General features: G+C 43.3%; 1 non-coding gene across 1 annotated transcript; it reads right to left on the reverse strand.

The window, feature by feature from the left end:
* Nucleotides 1–15,684: 15,684 nt before the first annotated feature.
* On the reverse strand, nt 15,685–15,803 carry LOC124173395. Its single transcript, XR_006868541.1, has one exon. It is a non-coding gene; the product is annotated as a 5S ribosomal RNA (ribosomal RNA).
* Between the last annotated feature and the right edge of the window lie 3,886 nt (nt 15,804–19,689).

Below are 19,689 nucleotides of genomic sequence, written 5' to 3' on the forward strand. Positions count from 1 at the left end.
ATGAAAATTGACGACGCTCTGGAAATTAATCAGCGCAATCATTTTGCGCCGTCAGCGACTACTCAGCTCACTGCGGGCTCTTCAGTCGCGGGATGCTGCATTCTAAAATAAAAAATTTTTTCGAAAAAACACCGGAGTGCCGTTTCCGCTATCGTACCATTTCGGAGACGGCACTTCGGAGGCGGAAATTTTTGATTTTCGCAAAATTACCGCCGCTCTTGCGCTGGTGGTAGGTCTTCTTCTTGTCCCGTGCTCGCGCGCGGGCGCCGGTATTTGTCCCATGGCATGACGTGAAATGCGGCAATGTGCCGTATTTCGCCATGAGACGAATGTTGCAGTCGGGAGTAGAAATCCTGCGCGCGAGCGCGGAAGACTTCTTCGAGCGGCGGCGTTTTCGCGATGATGTGGAGTGCATCGTTGGTCGTGGTCCAGCCGAGGCGAAGCGCAGAGCGGAGGCACTTCCTGTCGGCAACTTGTAGTGAATGAAGAGCGCCCTTGGTGGCAAGGCCGCTCCACGCTGGGGAAGCATAGTCGATGATCGGGCGTAGAATCATTTTGTGGAGCAGCAGTCGGCGATGAGTCGGCAGGCTGACGTTTCCGAGCATTGATGAAAGTTGTCTCCTGCGGGCTAACATGACGGCGGCCTTGCGTCGCGAGTGTGGCTTCATGGAGAGGCGTCTGTCAAGACAAACGCCAAGGTAATCAGCAGTGTCTTTCCACGGCACTTCAGTCACGCCGACGAGGAGTTCGCCGGGCTCCTTCAGTGCGCGTGAAAAGACGATGGCTTGCGTTTTCGATGAGTTTACTGCCAGTCGCCAGCACTCGTACCACTCGACTAGATCGTCTGTTGCTCGTTGAAGATATTCCACCGCCTTGAATTGTTTGGACGATCTAGCGAGTAGTGCCGCGTCATCTGCATACAATGCCGCCGTCACGTTTGGCCCGAAATTGCTCGGAAAGTCCGCCGTGTAGATATTGAAGAGCAGCGGCGAAAGAACAGATCCCTGCGGGACGCCTGCTCTAATTCGCCGCTGCGCCGATGATGCCGTGCTCCATGCCACGTAGAATTCTCTCTCCCGGAGCCATGATGCGATGATCTTGAGGCACCATTTCGGATAACCGAAACAATGCAGCTTCCAAAGGAGACCCTCGTGCCACACCTTGTCGAACGCCTTGCTGATGTCGAAAAAGGCTCCTGCCGTATGACGGTTGGTGTTATATCCTTCGACGATGAAATTCAGCAGGCGAGCGACTTGGTGGGTCGTAGAATGCTCGCTCCGGAAGCCGAATTGATGGTCCGGGAGGATGTCTAATTCTTCTGTGACGCGGCGCAGATGGTGAATGATGAGTTTCTCGAACAGCTTTCCCAGCGTGTTTAATAGAGATATCGGCCGGTGATTTTCAACGCGGTTAGGCGCTTTCCCCGGCTTTGGAATGCAAATCACTCGTGCATTTTTCCATTGAGTGGGAAAATGCCCGAGTGACATGCAAGCGTTGAAAATGCAGAGGAGAACGAATGCCATGGAGCGCGGCATCATTCTAAGTGCTGCTCCGGGGATGCCGTCCGGTCCAGGCGCCTTCTTGGGGTTGATTTTCTTCACCGCTTGCCGTAGATCGCCGGCCGACAGTGCAGGGGCTTTTTCTCCTTTGTGGCGGATATGCCGCCGCGAGGCTGCAGGTGGCTGCTTGCAGCTGGTGTTTTCCTCCTCGCGTGCAAGCCGTGTTGTTGTGATGCCGGTGTCCTCCTCTGGGCGTGGGAATGCCTCAAGCGGTGCTCGTGAGAACTCGTTCGCCGTAGGCGGCGAATTCTCAAAGGCCGAGTTGCGTCGGTGGCACGTGCGCGGCGGCTCCTTTGATGTCCCTTTGTCGGCTGTGCTCGCCGCTCGGTCGGTCGGGCCGCAAGGGGCGGGGGGAGTGCTGACGTCAGCGCGCTCGGCCAGCTGCAGCTGCGTTGTCCTCTCGGCCGGGCAGCGGTCGGCTTCCTCTGTGTTGTCGTCCTCTGATGTTTCTTCTCTGTTGGGCTCTCTCCACCGCTCCCTTTGATGTGCCGGCAAAGGCACGGGCCGCTCCAAGGGGCAAGGCGCACCGGCCTTTGGTGGAATTGGAGTGAAAATATTCTCCAGGTATTCTGCCATCGCGTCAGCTTTCGATTGATTAGAGAAAACCGTGCCGAATTCCGTCTTTAGCGGCGCTTCTTCTGATGTCGGCTGCCGCAACGCTCTTGCCATCCGCCAAAGCGAGCCGTCTTGCAGGTTTAGAGATGCGATCTTTGCATCCCATGTTGTGGATCTATGCTCGCGAATGGCGTCTCGCACTTGATGCCGCATCGCATTCGCTCTGGCTTTGTCCTCCGCGCGGCGCGTGCGTTGAAATTTTCGCCGCAGATGATTTTTAGTACGGATGAGGCAAAGAATGTGTTGCGGCAGCACGAGATGGTTCCATCGGCGGACGGTTTTGATCGGCACGGCTTTCTCTAATGCTGCGTTGATGATGTCCGTCAGCTGGGCGACATGAGAATCTATGGCATCCGGTGAATCAAGCGGGATGGTTGGCAGGTGGTGTTGAATGCCAGCCGCGACTTCCTCTCGAAAAATCTCCCAGTCGGCGCTGCGAAAATCTTTGATCGTTTTCTCTGGCAATGCAACTGGACGGCGATTGAGATGTAATATCACGGGTAGATGATCGCTGTCCAGCGCATGAATTGATTTTGCGCATAACGCCGACGGGAGATTGTGAATCGCGATGTCGAGCACGTCGCCAGATCCGTCATTGTTGAAGTGGGTTGCTGTGCGCGGCCCGCTGACGGCGAAACCGCGGTCCATGGTCCATCGGTGCAGTTGCAGGCCTTTCGGGTTGTCCACCGTGGAGTACCAGGAGCGATGTTTGGCATTAAAATCGCCAGCGGCGATTGTGGCGGCGTTGTTGTGGAAGAGAGCGTCTAAATCGTTCGCTCGCAATTTAGATTGCGGCGGACAATAGGCGCTAATTAGTCTCAGCGGGCCGTCGGCTAACTCCACGGTGATGGCAGTGGCTTCTAATGATGCTGGTGGATTACTGAAATGACAGATTTGTGCTTTGATGTGTTCCGCGACAATGATCGCGGTGCCTCCCCCCTTTTTATCGCCACCGCGATCATTGCGGAACACTTTGTAGTTAGGAACAGTCCATCTGAAGTGAGGTTTGAGGTGCGTTTCTTGAATAAGGGCTGCGTCGCATTTCTGCCGGGCCAGAAATGCGAGCAGCTCCGGCGTCTTCCTCTGAATGCCGCCCCCAGCATTCCAGGAAGCAATGACGAATGCATTTCTCAATGGCGGTTTAAGGGCCATTGCGAAGTGCATTCATAACTGCAGGAAGTTGCTCAAGCGTTGCCGCGAAGAGCGCAATATTGGCCTGCAGCTGAGCAGTGATGCTGGCCAATGTCTGGAAGAATTGCGTGAGCGGCTGCTCCGCGAGTGTGGGTGCAGGTTCCGTCGCGGCGCGGGCTGCGGCGGCGTCCTTCTTTCTGGTATGACGCTTCGGAATGCGGATGGATTCCGCAGTCTCTGGCGGTGGAGCGGGTGCGGGTTCCTGCAGCGGTGGGAAGCCCACATCCAAGCGGCGCCTGGGTGCGGTACGCGGCTGCGGTGGTGGACGAGAGCAATTGCCTGACTTCCAGGCGTTTTGCACTCCTAAGAATTGCATGTTGGAGGCGGGGAATGTGGGTGCTGGAGCGCGTGGTCTGGTGGGTGCGGGTGGTGCGGCATCAGCGTCGGCGTCGGAAGACTCCGAGTATGAGTCCGCGTCACTGCTGCTGGATGCGGCGCCACGAAGAGCGGCTCTTTTGCGCTGTTTTCTTCGCTTCCTTCTCTCTCGTTCACGCTCTCGTTCACGTTCCTTTCGTTCCGCGAATGATTCACGAGCGTTCGCCTTCTGCTGCTTCCGCTGCATGAAGACTGGGCAGTCTTTCGAAAAGGCAGGATGTTTTCCTTTGCAGTTGGGGCAGCAAGGTTGTCCGTCTTGCGGGCAGTCACGAAGAGCGTGTGGGCCGGAGCAGCGCACGCATTTCGCGGCCGCCGTGCAGCGATCTGATCCGTGACCGAACCGTGCACAGCGGTAACAGATCTGTGGATCCTTATGAATGTATCTCGTGATGTGGCAGTCTTGGTGTCCAATTTCCTTGATTTTGAGGATGCGGTCCGTAGGCCAAGCATCCGAGGGAATGAGAGAGACGATAAAAACCGGCTGGGGGCGGTTTTCACGTCTGATTTGACGAATGCGGCGCGCTTGAATCCCCATGTCGACCATGTCCTCAAGGATGTCGTTCGCGTTCTGGTGAGCTGGAAAGCCCCGGATCGTGAACGAAATGAGTCGTTCGTCGGTGGAGGCCCAGGTGGCCATTTGAGCTTTGTTTTCTGTGAGCGCTTTATGCAGCGTTGCGTAGTCGTTTTGATTATTGAGCAGAACTTTAGCATCCTGACCAACGTATTGGATTCGGAAGTCTTTGCCCTTGATCGTGGCACGCACAAAGTTGCGGAATAACGTGGTGTCGTCTACGTCATACACAATCAGAGCGGGAAGTCTTCTTTTGGATGTCTGATTCGCGGATGTTGATCGCGCGGGTCCAGCGGATGCTGGGGCTGCGGCGGATGCCGGATTGATAGCGTCGGCAACGGCTGGGTTATTTCCGGAAACATCTTCAGGCGGGGTAATCTCCATTTGAGTAGGAGAAGACCTGCCGGAAGAAGCTTGCGCTGGCTTGGTATTTTTTGAATTTTTCCCTGATTTTCTTATGTCGGTTCCTTCATTTTCGTCCTCGGAGAGGATCGCGAACCTATTCTGCGTTAAAAAAGGCTCTGCGGATGCCTTGATTCTTTTGATCGCGGCCTCGTCAGCCGTTTTGAAAGGACGCCGCTTGAGCGTGCCGTTTTCGGAAAAGATAGTGCCGATCACAACTGCTTTGTGCGGCCGCACGGGAATAAACCCCGCTTCCTCCATGGATGGGGAAGGAGTGGGAGCATTGGTATTTTGGTCATGGTTTGAACTTGCCTCTTGCGAGGCGGTTTGGGAAGTGCCGAGAGCATCGCCCTCGAGGGAGGTCATTGTCCCTTTGTCGGCAATCCCTTTCGGGGATGCCGCCAAAGAGGCCGAGGAGAGAGAGGTCCAAGCGGTCGTGGGTCGGGTACGGGAGAGTAGGGGAAACCAGGAGGAGCGTAGTCTTTATTTTTTCGGAACGAACGGAGCGCTAGAAAAACACGTCTGTCTCGCACGGAGGTTTGAGAGCAACTGATCGGTATGAAAATTTTCAAAATTTCGCGTTTCCCACCTTCGAGATATCGTACCATTTCGGAGCGCGTTCGCCGCTGTCGAACTTGTCGTCGGCGTTCTCCTTCGAATCTTTGTACTCGACTTCGTCTCGCACTTTATCGTTTCGGACGGCGCCGGCGGCTCCGACGTCGGCGTCCGATCTCGACGCGCGAGGCGACAGTCCCGGCCGCGCGCGGGCGGCCCGCCGTCGGCGACCGGAACGTCGCGGGCGCCGCGGCGCCCGAGCGAAATACGGCATGTCACCGGCGCGCCTTCCGACCCGATAATTAAAGTGTCGCCGTGGCGTCGCGGGTTCGCGTGGTCGATCGGCGACCTGCCTCGCCGTTTCTCTGAACCTTCCTGCGTGTGCCGGCACGCCGGCGCCGGTCTGGACGGCGCCCCGCGGACGGAGAACGATGGTCGGAAGATGTGCCTGTCGGACGGATCGGCGTCGTGTCGCGACGACTCGATCCGCGGTTGTGCATTCGTCTGTTGCACTTTTCGATCCGAGTTTGCGGCGATTTCGATCGACGATCGAGACGCCACTTCGGCGTCGCCGAAACGCGACTGTTTCCCTCGATCTCGCCTTTTCGCGACGCCGAAATCACTCTTTCCGCGTGCGACTGCGATCGTTCGCGCTGCCGCGAACCCGCGATCCCCGGGAGAAGCGGTCGAATGTCCATAATTTTGGTTCTCGTGCCGTTATTCCACAAACGGCGGCACTCGATTATCGTTTCCCCTTTCCGGCGGGGGCTGAATGTCGCGAGAGTATTCCGATTGCGCCGCGAATCGTGATATTCGAAGGAAATGGAATGACTCCGTTTGACGCTCCTACGGTTTTCGGTTCGCCCCGTTCGTTTCACTCCGTGCGCTTTCTGTGCCTATTCTGGGGGGGAATGTGGTGAATTTGATTCCTGGGCAGGGATTGCGAAAGGTTGGTGAAAAAAAAATTACGCCTCGACGGGAGGGATTGTCGAGTGAGGCTGGCTTTTCCATACTCGAGTCGCAGGATATTTCTGGTCTAGCGTGCGATTCTGGAAATTGATGACTGCGATTTTCTGTGTGTGAGAAGGCTGATTTTGAATGACTTTTGTGAAAATGAATTACCGTTCCCTACAACATTGTGACGACGTAGCGCGTTACACGTATTACTTAAATTACCACACGCCACTTCGGGATTGGAAATGATGTGTCTTTCCCGCAGGAACGTGTATTCGTGAATGCGGACGTGCAAGGGAAAAGATGTACTCTTCACATCGCCGATCGATAACTTTCCCTTTGTTAGTTTTTCGTACATTGTTCTGTGGATTAATTCCACTCTCTACGGTAACGTCCAAGTTTTAAACCTAACTTTGCTATTTCCTGAAACGTGGTATTTGTTGTTTCGGCATTCTTACAATTACCTCTTTTGGCAAATCAATTTTCCTTTGACTTACTTCGTTTGTCAATATTTCCGATGCATTTCACTGTCTGATTGCGGAATTACGAAGGAAAAGAGCGAGTACGACTTCGGAGTTATTCCTTTCGAACTTCACATATCCCTATTGCAATGCATGAAGTGACAATCTGCATGTTATGACGAAATGTCACACGCCTACGACGAATACATCGTGCGCTGTCGCAGTAGCCACGTATGTGGCATTAACGTAGCTATTATTCTGTCGAACTTTGTCTCCAAATAATTAATTGTCATTTTTCTGCACGTTTTAAAACGTGCCTCATGAAAATCCGACCGGAAGTGTGGTTTCCACGCTCACTTGTTGAGTTTAAACGGACACTTTGCAATGTGACGGGCACAGAGCATGGAACATTGTTGAAATTTTCAATTCCGTCGCACTGAAGGTCCACGATAATGTTTGTTTCAATTTATGTTAACGTTCTAAAACGTCTCCCGTCCAAATCCCTCTGTAATTATTGCTTTTTATGAATAATTTGGAGTATGGCATTGGAAATTTGTTTTTGTCAGCAACGGATTACAATATATTTCTTAAACCATGGAATCAGTCGCACTGACACTAGTCACGAATAATTGCCTTAATTTCCTTGTCGTTTTAAAACCGGTCCCATCAAAATTCACTGGTTTTTACTGTTCATATGACATAACGTTGATATTGAAAAATCAGCATTTGCTGTCAGACACATAATATGGGATATTTTTCAAAGTATTCATTCTGTGGCTACGGAACTCCGCTATAATGTTCTTTTTGAATACACCTAAGTTTTGAAACGTCTCCCGTCCAAATCCCACGGTAATTATGGTTTTTAGAAATAATTTTGAGTATGAAAATGGAAATTTGATTAACTCATTAGCAACTGTAACACATTTTTAAAACTATTTACTCCGTTGCACTGACACTTGTCACGAATATTTGTCTTAATTTTCTTGTCGTTTTAAAACCGGTCCCATCAAAATCCACTGGTTTTTACTGTTCATATGACATAATGCTGATATTGAAAATTCAGTCTTCGCTTACTTTCAACCCAAAAAATGGCGTATTTTGAAAGTATTCATTCAGAGACTATGATACTCCTCAATAATGTTTGTTTTCACTTTAAGAACGTTTTAAAACGTCTCCCATCAAAATCCCTCGGTAATTATGGTTTTTATAAATAATATTGAGTTTGACCCTAGGAATTTCATGTCGACAGCCAGGGAGTGTAACATATTAATTAAACCATTAATTCAATCGCACTGACACTCTTCACCAACAATTGCCTTATTTCTCCTATTGTTCTAAAACTTGTCCCACCAGAATCCGCTGGTTTTCACTGTCTATAGGACATAATGTTGTTTTTCAATATTTAGCCTCTGCAATATTTCAGTCACTTCAACCGGAATATTTTTTAAACTAATTACTCTAACGCTACGAAACTCGACACTAACGTATGTTTTACTATTGTTAACGTTTTAAAACGCATCCCGTCGAAATCCCTCGGTAATTATGGTTTTTATGAATAATTTTGAGTATGACACATTTAATGTCATTTTGTCATACACACATTGTAACATATTAATTCAACCATTAATTCAATCGCACTGACACTCGTCACCGACAATTGCCTTATCTCTCCTATTGTTTTAAAACTTGTCCCACCAAAATCCGCTGGTTTTCACTGTTTATAGGACATAATGTTGTTATTCAATATTTAGCCTCTGCAATATTTCAGTCACTTCAACCGGAATATTTTTTAAACTAATTATTCTAACGCTACGAAACTCGACTCTAACGTATGTTTTACTATTGATAACGTTTTAAAACGTATCCCGTCAAAATCCCTCGGTAATTATGGTTTTTATGAATAATTTTGAGTATGACACATTTAATGTCATTTTGTCATACACACATTGTAACATATTAATTCAACCATTAATTCAATCGCACTGACACTCGTCACCGACAATTGCCTTATTTCTCCTATTGTTTTAAAACTTGTCCCACCAAAATCCGCTGGTTTTTACTGTCTATAGGACATAATGTTGTTTTTCAATATTTAGCCTCTGCAATATTTCAGTCACTTCAACCGGAATATTTTTTAAACTAATTATTCTAACGCTACGAAACTCGACACTAACGTATGTTTTACTATTGTTAACGTTTTAAAACGCATCCCGTCGAAATCCCTCGGTAATTATGGTTTTTATGAATAATTTTGAGTATGACACATTTAATGTCATTTTGTCATACACACATTGTAACATATTAATTCAACCATTAATTCAATCGCACTGACACTCGTCACCGACAATTGCCTTATTTCTCCTATTGTTTTAAAACTTGTCCCACCAAAATCCGCTGGTTTTTACTGTCTATAGGACATAATGTTGTTTTTCAATATTTAGCCTCTGCAATATTTCAGTCACTTCAACCGGAATATTTTTTAAACTAATTACTCTAACGCTACGAAACTCGACACTAACGTATGTTTTACTATTGTTAACGTTTTAAAACGCATCCCGTCGAAATCCCTCGGTAATTATGGTTTTTATGAATAATTTTGAGTATGACACATTTAATGTCATTTTGTCATACACACATTGTAACATATTAATTCAACCATTAATTCAATCGCACTGACACTCGTCACCGACAATTGCCTTATCTCTCCTATTGTTTTAAAACTTGTCCCACCAAAATCCGCTGGTTTTTACTGTCTATAGGACATAATGTTGTTTTTCAATATTTAGCCTCTGCAATATTTCAGTCACTTCAACCGGAATATTTTTTAAACTAATTACTCTAACGCTACGAAACTCGACACTAACGTATGTTTTACTATTGTTAACGTTTTAAAACGCATCCCGTCGAAATCCCTCGGTAATTATGGTTTTTATGAATAATTTTGAGTATGACACATTTAATGTCATTTTGTCATACACACATTGTAACATATTAATTCAACCATTAATTCAATCGCACTGACACTCGTCACCGACAATTGCCTTATCTCTCCTATTGTTTTAAAACTTGTCCCACCAAAATCCGCTGGTTTTTACTGTCTATAGGACATAATGTTGTTTTTCAATATTTAGCCTCTGCAATATTTCAGTCACTTCAACCGGAATATTTTTTAAACTAATTACTCTAACGCTACGAAACTCGACACTAACGTATGTTTTACTATTGTTAACGTTTTAAAACGCATCCCGTCGAAATCCCTCGGTTATTATGGTTTTTATGAATAATTTTGAGTATGACACATTTAATGTCATTTTGTCATACACACATTGTAACATATTAATTCAACCATTAATTCAATCGCACTGACACTCGTCACCGACAATTGCCTTATCTCTCCTATTGTTTTAAAACTTGTCCCACCAAAATCCGCTGGTTTTCACTGTTTATAGGACATAATGTTGTTATTCAATATTTAGCCTCTGCAATATTTCAGTCACTTCAACCGGAATATTTTTTAAACTAATTATTCTAACGCTACGAAACTCGACTCTAACGTATGTTTTACTATTGATAACGTTTTAAAACGTATCCCGTCAAAATCCCTCGGTAATTATGGTTTTTATGAATAATTTTGAGTATGACACATTTAATGTCATTATGTCATACACACATTGTAACATATTAATTCAACCATTAATTCAATCGCACTGACACTCGTCACCGACAATTGCCTTATCTCTCCTATTGTTTTAAAACTTGTCCCACCAAAATCCGCTGGTTTTTACTGTCTATAGGACATAATGTTGTTTTTCAATATTTAGCCTCTGCAATATTTCAGTCACTTCAACCGGAATATTTTTTAAACTAATTACTCTAACGCTACGAAACTCGACACTAACGTATGTTTTACTATTGTTAACGTTTTAAAACGCATCCCGTCGAAATCCCTCGGTAATTATGGTTTTTATGAATAATTTTGAGTATGACACATTTAATGTCATTTTGTCATACACACATTGTAACATATTAATTCAACCATTAATTCAATCGCACTGACACTCGTCACCGACAATTGCCTTATTTCTCCTATTGTTTTAAAACTTGTCCCACCAAAATCCGCTGGTTTTTACTGTCTATAGGACATAATGTTGTTTTTCAATATTTAGCCTCTGCAATATTTCAGTCACTTCAACCGGAATATTTTTTAAACTAATTATTCTAACGCTACGAAACTCGACTCTAACGTATGTTTTACTATTGATAACGTTTTAAAACGTATCCCGTCAAAATCCCTCGGTAATTATGGTTTTTATGAATAATTTTGAGTATGACACATTTAATGTCATTTTGTCATACACACATTGTAACATATTAATTCAACCATTAATTCAATCGCACTGACACTCGTCACCGACAATTGCCTTATCTCTCCTATTGTTTTAAAACTTGTCCCACCAAAATCCGCTGGTTTTTACTGTCTATAGGACATAATGTTGTTTTTCAATATTTAGCCTCTGCAATATTTCAGTCACTTCAACCGGAATATTTTTTAAACTAATTACTCTAACGCTACGAAACTCGACACTAACGTATGTTTTACTATTGTTAACGTTTTAAAACGCATCCCGTCGAAATCCCTCGGTAATTATGGTTTTTATGAATAATTTTGAGTATGACACATTTAATGTCATTTTGTCATACACACATTGTAACATATTAATTCAACCATTAATTCAATCGCACTGACACTCGTCACCGACAATTGCCTTATTTCTCCTATTGTTTTAAAACTTGTCCCACCAAAATCCGCTGGTTTTTACTGTCTATAGGACATAATGTTGTTTTTCAATATTTAGCCTCTGCAATATTTCAGTCACTTCAACCGGAATATTTTTTAAACTAATTATTCTAACGCTACGAAACTCGACTCTAACGTATGTTTTACTATTGATAACGTTTTAAAACGTATCCCGTCAAAATCCCTCGGTAATTATGGTTTTTATGAATAATTTTGAGTATGACACATTTAATGTCATTATGTCATACACACATTGTAACATATTAATTCAACCATTAATTCAATCGCACTGACACTCGTCACCGACAATTGCCTTATCTCTCCTATTGTTTTAAAACTTGTCCCACCAAAATCCGCTGGTTTTCACTGTTTATAGGACATAATGTTGTTATTCAATATTTAGCCTCTGCAATATTTCAGTCACTTCAACCGGAATATTTTTTAAACTAATTATTCTAACGCTACGAAACTCGACTCTAACGTATGTTTTACTATTGATAACGTTTTAAAACGTATCCCGTCAAAATCCCTCGGTAATTATGGTTTTTATGAATAATTTTGAGTATGACACATTTAATGTCATTTTGTCATACACACATTGTAACATATTAATTCAACCATTAATTCAATCGCACTGACACTCGTCACCGACAATTGCCTTATTTCTCCTATTGTTTTAAAACTTGTCCCACCAAAATCCGCTGGTTTTTACTGTCTATAGGACATAATGTTGTTTTTCAATATTTAGCCTCTGCAATATTTCAGTCACTTCAACTGGAATATTTTTTAAACTAATTATTCTAACGCTACGAAACTCGACACTAACGTATGTTTTACTATTGTTAACGTTTTAAAACGCATCCCGTCGAAATCCCTCGGTAATTATGGTTTTTATGAATAATTTTGAGTATGACACATTTAATGTCATTTTGTCATACACACATTGTAACATATTAATTCAACCATTAATTCAATCGCACTGACACTCGTCACCGACAATTGCCTTATTTCTCCTATTGTTTTAAAACTTGTCCCACCAAAATCCGCTGGTTTTCACTGTTTATAGGACATAATGTTGTCTTTGAATATTTAGCCTCTGCAATATTTCAGTCACTTCAACTGGAATATTTTTTAAACTAATTATTCTAACGCTACGAAACTCGACACTAACGTATGTTTTATTATTGTTAACGTTTTAAAACGCATCCCGTCAAAATCTCTCGGTAATTATGGTTTTTATGAATAATTTTGAGTGTGACACATTTAATGTCATTTTGTCATTCACACATTGTAACATATTAATTAAACCATTGACTCAATCGCACTGACACTCGTCACCAACAATTGCCTTATTTCTCCTATTGTTTTAAAACTTGTCCTACCAAAATCCGCTGGTTTTCACTGTTTATAGGACATAATGTTGTTATTCAATATTTAGCCTCTGCAATTTTTCAGGCACTTCTACTGGAATATTTTTTAAACTAATTATTCTAACGATACGAAACTCGACACTAACGTATGTTTTACTATTGTTAACGTTTTAAAACGCATCCCGTCAAAATCCCTCGGTAATTATGGTTTTTATGAATAATTTTGAGTATGACACATTTAATGTCATTTTGTCATTCACACATTGTAACATATTAATTAAACCATTGATTCAATCGCACTGACACTCGTCATCAACAATTGCCTTATTTCTCCTATCGTTTTAAAACCTGTCCCATCAAAATCCGATGCTTCTAACGGTTTATGAGATATAATGTTTATATTGGAAATTCATACCTTGCAATAGATCAGGCACTTGAAATGGGATATTTTTGAAATTACTAACTCTAGGGCTATGAAAATCTACACTTATGAATGCTTCAATATTATCTACGATTATAAACGTCTCCCAACATAATCCCTCGGTAATTAAGATTTTTATAAATAATTTTGTGTATGGCAATTGAAATTGCATTTTGTCAGCTCCTGGGCTTCACATATTTTTATAGCTATTAAATCCGTCGCACTGAAATTCGTCACGAATAATTGCCTTCATTTTCCTGTCGTTTTAAAAGTAGCCCCATCGAAATCCGCTGGTTTTTACGGTTTATAGGACATAATGTTGATATTGAAAGTTGAGGTTTAGCAAACGGTCAGGCACAAAATAGGATATTATTGATACTATTAACTCTAAGGCTATGATACTCCACACTAACGTATGTTTTAATTTTAAGAACGTTTTAAAACGTCTCCCGTCAAAATCCCTCGGTAATTATGGTTTTGATGAATAATTTTGAATATCACAATTGGAATTTCATTTACTCAGCCACACAAATGTCTGCCGTTCCCTTATCAAAACTATGTTTTTTCACGGATTAACACCAGTTCACTTTTAAAACGAAGGAAGAGTTAATGCACGTATTCCTGACGAGTTTCATTGCACGACTCATTACAATTTCATTTATATCACATATTATGTAATCTCCAAGCCCTGATGCCACAACTGCACATATCAACATTCCCCCAATCATCATTCCATTCCCAAACTATCCCCATGGACTAACGCTTCCATTGATACACTTCCTAAAACGCATACTCCAGTCAAGTTTTACAATTTCCGAACATCAAATACCAATGTTATTCTGCATAATGCCCCGACAATTAAGACTTGTTTTCAAATTGCAAACTTCACCTATCATGATATCTCTCCTTGGGTATCGATTTCCATCACATAACTTTTCAAATGCTAAGAAAGGTAAACCACTTATTCCTGATCAGTTTAATTGCATAAAACAAACTAATTTCCATAATGACACAGTTTGTGTACTCTCGAAGCGTTGACAACATAACAGCTCATTCCAACATTTAACCATGAAAATTATATTTCCCTAACGACGCCCAGCCTTTAACTAATAACGTGATCAGTAATTTATCGAAAGAATTAATGTATGAATTCACTGCATTACGGCCCACATTTCCCTATCATTTGCCTTTCTTATCAGCAAACTCCTACACATCGGCCAACTTCAGCCTGAACAAACAAATGATGTATTGGTTGTATTTGCAATGCAACGACATAATTACCACATTCACATGAAAGTATGCACTTCCAATATCTTCGCGTTAACACATTTTCTCACTCACACGCAATAACGGATTTTTTTTCCGAATTTTTCCTCTGTCGCCTTCCAACACTTCACTTTGCGCCGCCTTTCTTCTACCATACATTTCACAAACACGGGGACAACATCGACACGGGGACTTCACTTGCACATTAGGGAACACTTGTCACAGTGTTTGCGACGAGTACCACTTCCAAATTGCGTTTTAATACCTAAAATTTTTACTCAAATTCCGTGAGGTTCTTGCGTGATGCAAGAATCCTAGCCGATAGTTCCGCAACTGCCACTAGGGCGCACCACCTCCGAGACACGGTTCCGTGAAACGGCAGGCGATGAGTCCAGCATACGACACAATGTATTATACCATCCGAGAATGCCACGTTTAACCAAGAAATGTAACTAATTCCACGTCAATGAGTGCTGCGCTGTCATTACCCGTACGCCTGTGTTGTTGATTCTCGTCTTGCCTCGTTGCCAAGGTAATGGCGTATTGTTGATCGAGCATCGAAATTTCGTGCTTTCGCGAAAACGTACCGTGGGATGGTTAGGGAGATGTACCGTTGAACATCGATGGTATGATAACAATCTTCAAACCTTATCTTTTCTGAAAATGACCGTTATTAATTACTTGGGTAGTTTAAACTATTTTTAATAATTCAATGAAAAACCCTCTGCACGCCATCTCCCAATGGACACCGGGAAGCGGAAGCCGATTTCCATGCCTTTAGAGTATGTAATCCCGCTGTGATAACCGAGGATCGAAGGAAAGTGTCGCGTGGCATGCAAATTAAAATTATTCCCAAACCTATTTCTCTCATTCACCACATATCGGAATCAACGAAACTCTCGCATTAGGGAATAAATTCCGAGGAAGTGATTGCAGTAATGACTGAAAATGGATTTTTCCCAAAGCCTTTCCTCTCCAACGCTACATTAATGTCACTCTTGAAACACGCGAATAAAATATGTAGAAAATATTTCACATAGTGACGTTTCTTTCTCAAAAGAAATTTTCGCGGCATATTCCGGCTCTGCATTGCTCGCGGTAGGTGATTGAAAATATTTTTTTAAACAAGTTCAAGAATAAAAGTAATGCCAACAGCACCCGGTATTCCCAGGCGGTCACCCGTCCAAGTACTATCCGGGCCCTACGTAGTTTAACTTCGGTGATCGAACGAGAACCGGTGAATTGTACGTGGTGTGGCCGTTGGCGAGTACATGACCGAATCCTCAAAAAGTTATCATGACTTGAGATCGAAGGAAGATCTGGTTTCTTCGCGGTTGTATCTGCTTTTGTTTCTGTTGAATAGTTACCATTTCCAGACAACAGTCCCTTGATGCTTAAGCAATTCTCAATTCCGTTATATCTTTTGGTGCATCTTTGAAAATGTGTTTATGAAAAATGTCTTTCGTAACGGTGTGCTTGTTGGTGTAATGGCGATTCGTTTCAGCTTTAATCCATTGGTAAATGTCGCCTGTTGTTGTTTCGACTGTTTAATGATCGATGTAACGCAAGGGATGCATTTACTTCTTCAAAGAAATTTTCTGGCAAAAGATGATTATGTAATGCGTAACGAGGGAATTAATTTGAGAAAGATAATTCTTGTCGTTCCAATTTCTTCATCTAAATTTTCCGGACTTGACGGTGTTATGCTCTTTGTTGGTTAAGCAATGTGTAAAAAATCGTTTTCACCATTCTTGGAACAAAATGTTTTTCCCTACATTCATACATTTTTCTTTATGTCATTTATCTATCTCCCAATGCCAACACACTGCCACGGAGACAGGAATTCGTGGTTATACTCCGAGTTATATTACGGATTGGAAATTGTTATCCTTCCTCGCTTATCGTGCTTCACTCTTTTTCCCAATTGCGATTATGAGGTGGCATTACTGCCCCTGTGATGCTAACCGATTTCGTAACATTTACGTGGAGGAATGACGAACGATAGTGCGCCCCTTCAAAAACTCTGTCCGTTGGCAGGGAGCCGACCTCGATTCAAAGTTCTCCCCTACCGACAGTTGCTTACGTCACACGCTGCCGCTTCTCGGTCGGGGAGACGTACCTTCCCCCCACCACCATTTCCGACCGTGGGAACAAGAGTCCCCTTCATGTTCCCATACAGGCGGGCGACTGGCATTTGCTTTCGTGAAACGTATGCCCGACGGAAATATTTCCAACCCTAAAATTTCACCTGCGCTATGGAAATACTTCATTGGACGTGAACACCGATCATTGATTGATAAATTCCTCGACATGACTATTGCGTGAAAGTAATGAAAGTGTACTGTTGACGAAGGAACGGTATACATTGAGCGTTTTTTTTTTTTTCAAGTATTACACGTTATCTCGAAGCCTTGCAAAACCCTACTTCCATTAATGGCAGTCGATTACCTTTCCACATTTTTAATGGTGCTATGCCATGAAAGTATGTGTTGCTGTCATTGGAGTGATTATCCTCGCGTGCAAGTCTTTCGATACGGCAGGTATTGAATGATGCCATGAATAGAAAACACTTACTCGCTTTTTACGTCGACGGGAAACAAACGAAGGAGGCCATTGCGTCTTTTGAAAAATTCGCCCGTTGGAACTTCTTTTTTTCTTCCCGGCGTCCCCCTGCCCCACTCGCTGCGTTTAGGTTCGTGGTGGGGGAACCCGTCCCCCACCACCCGGATCCAAGCGTGGGAACTACCCCACACACGGGTTCCCAGGAAAGTTGTCTTCGTTGACCCAAGAATTTCCCCACCCCCGGATTCTTTCCACGTGGCGGTACTTCGCACGAAGAGAGAGTGCGTTACAAAAAATTTGTGGACGAATAAAACTTTGAAACGGTATGGAGGGAAATGTTTATAACTGACTGCACGAAATGGATTACGTCGCACTGGTTTTTTCTGAAACAGTCTTCATTAATGAATTAGAGAATGAGGGATACAAATACATCTTCCACTAAGGACGCTGAATAATCTGATTCGCCAAGTAATACTTTCCAACTGCAACGAAAGAAAATGCTCGTGACGAGGGAGCATAATTTTAGACGATTCCGGCATTTAACGCGACTCCGTGTATATGGAAAAGGTGTTTGCGATATTCCGTGTCCACCACGGCTAAAAATTTATTTCAAAGTCACGGGGGACTGCATTGGGAATGATGCATCACATTTTAGAATTTTCTTTCATTCCCGTGATTTAATGAAGGGGAAAATAGGCGCTCTGGGATTTTCTCACCCGCGCGGTTACCCGAAGGAATGTTTCTTATTTCAGTAGCCGCCTTTCCGTCGGCCGATGTGCGCAGAGAAAGAGTCTGTGAATCGCCGGGAGAAGCACGCCGCACCATCTAGCGGCGGCGGCGGAACCATACTCGGACAGTTCGCAGCCAAGTGCGAAATAGGCGACCAGCTAGTTATTAGTTAATTTATGGTATATTAATACGAGACTTAGTCATTCACTAGTAACCGAAGAAGGGGAGAATATCAATAACATTCTCGCTTTTTCTGCATTTCCCTTGCAAACCATTCCTAATTAACATGCTGAAGTAACACAATGGCAAGAATGGTTTCCAATGCAGTGCACGAAAAAAAATTGTGTTAGAATTATGGAGTTATGACTAAATTTATCAAAGTTTTCGGTTCACGAGGGACATCAAAATATTCGGTAGAAATCAGCAAACGATTTGGATAAAGTGTATGAAATTGGATTGCTATTTGTCAACTTACAGGCCACAGAATTTTTTTTTCCCGTGTCTTATATGTCTTCGGGAGGCAATTTATATTAAGCAGACAACATTCCCCTATTATTCATGGTTAAATAAAAAACACAGTACTATTCCACAACCTTATATTTTTGCAGTCTACTAGTTTCAACGTTACAACGTCATTATCAAGACTAACTGTTAACTAATGTTAGTCTTGATAATGACGTTGTAACGTTGAAACTAGTAGACTGCAAAAATATAAGGTTGTGGAATAGAACTGTGTTTTTTATTTAACCATGAATATCTCATCGTTCCACCAAGTAACGCCTAAATCTGTTGATTATATTCCCCTATTAATAAAAATTAGCAGTAGTTGCAAGAAGTGGCATTTTTGATAAGCGAATTCCATGATTTTCCACCGTTGGTTGCTATGTTACGTCGCACGTAACGTTGAAAGAATTAGCGATGCAAAGTTTCCATTATTTGCTGTACTCGCGTTACGTCTTGCATTGAAATGTTTATGTGTAGCAAACAGCCAACAGGAAACCAAATTACTTCGTTACTAAGGGTAACTATATCGTTCAGCGCTCAAGCGAAACTGCTCAATGTCACGAAAAGCTTTCCAAATAATTAAGTTATGCTTTGAAAATCATTGTGGAAGAGACGAGTGTGTTCATTAACATATTTCCCAAGGCAGACGGCACGGAAATTTATTGCTACGGATTAACTCGTTCCGTGCGTTTTAATAGAATGTAGAGAAATGTGGATTGCCTATTCATAAGATATTAATTAATCGGTTCCCTCCCTTTACTGACTAAATGTACGGCTATACTCCGAAACTCTGCGAACTTTTCTCGTGTACTGCGAATATGTACAACTATGGGAGTTCGGTTTAAGGATAAGTCGTTGACAATGGCAGACAGTAACGATATTACTTATTGAGAAGAGGAAGGATATTTGACGTATGTAGGGTGCAATCGAGGAAGGAAAGTAGACCTGGCTAATCACGAGAAATAATTTATTCGGATAAGGAAATTCTTCGATCGCTCGCGAAATAATGTAATTTCCGCTTCACTCCAATGGCTGGAGAACGATTGTCATTAACCGTGGCATGCGAAAATGTAGTAAGAACTTACGGTACCGTTAGGGAATATGTGAAATTGAATCGTGGACAACTGCGAGCAGCAACTCGGACACGAAACATTTTCAGAGTAGGAAGGAACGGTAACTAACAATTAAATCGCTCACTGCATTCGTCGCGGAATCAATATGCTAATGAAATGGTCCGGCATTCACGGCTTATGAATGAATCACTTCTAATCACCTAAGGTATAACCGAGCCGAGTTCTTTCCCCGCTTATCCGTGTTATCGCGTTTTCTCTTTCCGTACTGCGATCGTGAACCCAC

Source organism: Ischnura elegans, unplaced genomic scaffold (assembly GCF_921293095.1).
Source record: "Ischnura elegans unplaced genomic scaffold, ioIscEleg1.1, whole genome shotgun sequence".
NCBI classification, from domain to species: Eukaryota; Metazoa; Arthropoda; class Insecta; order Odonata; family Coenagrionidae; genus Ischnura; species Ischnura elegans.